Source organism: Orbicella franksi, chromosome 8 (assembly GCF_964199315.1).
Source record: "Orbicella franksi chromosome 8, jaOrbFran1.1, whole genome shotgun sequence".
NCBI classification, from domain to species: Eukaryota; Metazoa; Cnidaria; class Anthozoa; order Scleractinia; family Merulinidae; genus Orbicella; species Orbicella franksi.
The window spans coordinates 16,526,972-16,531,123 of NC_138152.1; positions in this window are offsets into that span (position 1 = coordinate 16,526,972).

The following is a 4,152-nucleotide window of genomic DNA, read 5'->3' on the forward strand; positions in this document are numbered from 1 at the left end:
CATCGTGGTAGATCCAATAGTAAAGTGTATTATCGTTTGTCTCACGATGTAGTCACTGAGATGTAGATCGCGACGTATAGCTTCCTTGACCCTACGTAAGACTTCACCCTAACAACATCAACAGGGATAGTGGAATTGAAATTCCTGAAGCATGGATACCCACGATCAAGAAACACAACAACAGGAGAACTGTACAACAGCGGACCACTGAGGGAACAGCTACTCGCCCGAACAATGGAACAATAGGAGGATCGAAATGCACCAATCAATTCCGACCTTTGTGATATAAATGATACCGTGCAATCAGTCGACATTATCGCCTGAAGAAGACTAGGAGTAAGCAGTCGAAACGTCGCGATCTACATCTCAGTGACTACATCGTGAGACAAACGATAATACACTTTATTATCACATTATCCCCTGTCATATTCTTCGGCTCAATCCCCATAAAAGGTACCGCAAAAGCTCTCGCGGTGGACCTTTTGAAGACTAACCCCCTAAAATGTTCGACGAGCACCCCGTCATTTTTAATATGAGTCTCTCCCCACCCCGGGAATGAACAAAGTTTGCGTGCCGTGTAGCGCGACTTGGCTTCGGCGTGCTCTTACGTACCGCGCCGAACTGAATTCATAGCCTGCTGCATCAGCTGCCGTTGCTAATATTTGTAACATTTAAAATGGCCTTCAGCAAAGCAAGCGTCTTCCGATCTTCTGATTGATTGAACTCGACGTTTGGAATCACCGCTGTTCTCATGTTATTGCCACTGCCGAGACAAAATTATTTGAGGTCGGAACGGCAGAAACGCGACGTTTGGACTAGGCCGAATTCCAACCGAGGTCAGATCGAGGGATCGATTTCAAACAGCCTTACTCCATTTTTCAAGAAAACTTGCTTCCTTGATCTGGCTGGATCACGTTAATAAAACCTCTTAGTTTCATTTCGTGCATTTAAGACCGAGTTTACCAGAGGACCAGGCAGGGGTGATACATGCCATCTCTCCTTTTTGGATGAAACTTTGCCAGATTGAAGGTACTATCCAACAACTCTAAAAGACAAAGTGGGCCGGCTTTGTGATTTTTCCCTTAGGAGTTAGACCACCCCACCTGGTTTTTTGCCGAAAATCCCAAAAATGTCACTAAAATAAGCATCAAATTTAAACATCGCTCCTGCTTACAGAATACATTGAATTTTATTGGTATTTCACACAAATAAAGGTTGGACGTACCTTAGTTCACACCCGGGATTTCAAGTCATTTGAAGTGACAGGTGCCAATCAAGGAGTGTCATTTGCTACGCATGTCACGCAACATCTAGCTATAAGGCAAATTAGCTCGAATTCTGACTCAAATATTGCTTAAGTCCAACTTTCTAAATCAAAACTAATTTCATCACAGTTTAGAGTCACCCTTGGCCTGCTGAAATCAAGAATAAAATTTTTGGCATCTGTTATTTTTTGGCAACAATAGCTGTTCAAACAACATGACAAGAGGCTAATTTTAACAAAGAGACAAGGGCGAAATCTAAAAATATTAGATGTTATACAATCGGTTTATCAAAGTTATTTCTATGTTAATGTCATTAACAAAGTCTTTAAATATTATTTAGGGCAGTGGAAGCTCAATGAATGCAAAACTCTATGCAATATCCCATAACCCTCGGACGTACAAGGGGGGGTTAGGGATAGATGTCATCCCCCCAATAAGGTATTTTCAAAATTTTGAGAAGACGATTTACTCTAAGGGGCTGAAACTTTCGTTAGCTGTCCATTCATCCTTCGTGGATATTTTGATATGTCAATTGTGTGTCCATCATTATTTATGTTTTCATAGCAACCACTAGTTTCATGTAGGTTTGGCCAAAAATCAACTTTTTTTGACATAATTCTGTATTTTTTCCAGTTTTCTTTATCCAATTCCAGAAATTCACCATTTTGTACATTTCATAAGCATTCTGGCTTGATTTTGTATCAATTTCCATTATTTCTTGACTTTTTAAGAAAAAAGTAAAATCCAAGATGGCGGACCCCCGATGGCAGGTCAAATGACGTCATTTGACATTATGACATCACAGCCGTTGAATATGGTATCATTTTGTAGAACAAGCTCAGTGTTATCTAATCAATGTAAGTTTAGTACGCTGTGCGTTAACAGAACAAAAACCAGAGGGGGTTCCTTCCATTTCCCCTTTATACCACAGTGGGGTTACGAGCTAGCTTGTACGCCCAAGGGTTAAATAATAGTGCAAAACAGCTAACCTCTGTCCATACAATCTAAATATGGGAATGAATGGCCGTGATGTTTGAATTCTAAAACATTGACTACTTAGGTGAGAGTTTTTCTCGGCATATCTTGCTTTTTAGATTACTCTTGAAACCCTGCTCAATCATCACAGGTCAAATACTTGATCTTGCAATTGATTAATGTCAACTCTTACTTTACACTCGGCATACAAACTCATCAATCCTGAGAAGTATTCTTTGCTGAAATTATTGTTTGCTCTCATTCCGAGTTCAAAAAACCCTTGAAATTTTCATTTTGCTGCATCAGGCATGCAAGTAAATCTTGGTAAACACGTACAGTTGTATGTAATACTTGAACTGTAAGATTGAGCTTTAGCTAGCTTTTATGAAAATGCGTTTTTCTTCTGAAAGGTCCTACACTGAATTAACCGCAGATAAAGGTTATACCTGAAAGATGTTAGCACAAAACATTGGAAATAATCGCATGTCTGCGAGTAAGAAGATGTGTGAAAAAAATTGCAATTCTGAGGAAAAATTGAGCCTCGAGAAGATCTAGTAGCTGAAATTATCTAAAACCTAGGGTCCAAGCGAGCACACATGACAACATACACAGCACCAGTGCCTTAGGTTTAGCAAGGTTTGGCCCGCTTGAACTTTTTAAATTTTTCTAGGCACTCAAGAAGCTTGATTGGCTCTTGGCCATCATTTTCTTTTCTGCTCAGAAACCTCCTATGTATATGCGTAGCTCCATAGCCCTGTACAATAACTTATTTGTTTTTTTTCTGGTCACAAGACTGTATTACATATTCTACATTGTGGATGGTAAAGTAGCTGGCAAGTAGTACTGTCTTCGTACTGCAAGCCTGGTCAAGATCTCTTCTGCTTCATCTTGAGACGGACTCAGATCAGCCTGGTGTATAGCTAGTCAGCCACTTCTGTACATTACAGACAACATGCTGAAGTACTGGGCTATTTGGTCTGCAGCAAGCTACTCTTCTTTGCTGGACATTTTCCTACCACTACTGTCTTGCACAGTCTCATCTTACTGTACTAATTTACTACAGTTTCGTCCTGTCCTCTCATCTTCCAAGAATGTTCTTTTCGGATATGTGTTCAGTTTCTCAGAAAAGCGGGTTCCTCTTCGTGATGTTTTCAGACCCATCCCATTGAGATTTCTCATGTGGATCATGATCACTAAAGGATGTTTGGAATTTAAACCCATTTTATCTTGATGCTGTCTATCCCCTTCTCTCTCTAACTTCTTTAGGTGTTTACCCGCATCCATGTGTCTCTGCAGACTGCAAAAGATTGGTATGCTTTTGTGAATCCCTCTTCAGGGTAGGAGGAATACACTCTTGTATCTTTGACAACTTGGGACTCTCCTTCAATAGATTGCGAGGTCCTAGACCATAGTTAATAGGTGGGAATGGTTGTGAAGCCCGGCAAACATCAAAGGAGCAAACAAAGATGCCAAGACTTGTGTTGGAAGGTCCACGACCGTTCAAAATCTTTTTTTGCGCCCATACACTATGCATGAATTACGTAACCAAAACGTTCCTGTGGCAATTCTTCTGTCACAGAGGTCCTTTCCGTCTGTGGATCACTGAAATCATATCTGACGATCTTTAAATGCCTGTGCACTCTCTAAGGCTGGCAAGTGAGTGGATGAGATGAGAACAAAGGTAACATCTGGTATTGTCGGGCTTTTCTTTCCAAAAAGTTACAATTGAGCAAAACATCGAAGCCATTCTTATCATTGGAGTGTGCACATCTATAAATAGAGATTGAAATCCCTCGCGCAGTGGTAATAAATAATGAATAACAACAATAAATATAAATAAATATGATAAATAATAATAATAACAACAACAAGCTATTAATTATCACTTGGTGATATTATTTGCTGCCGATCA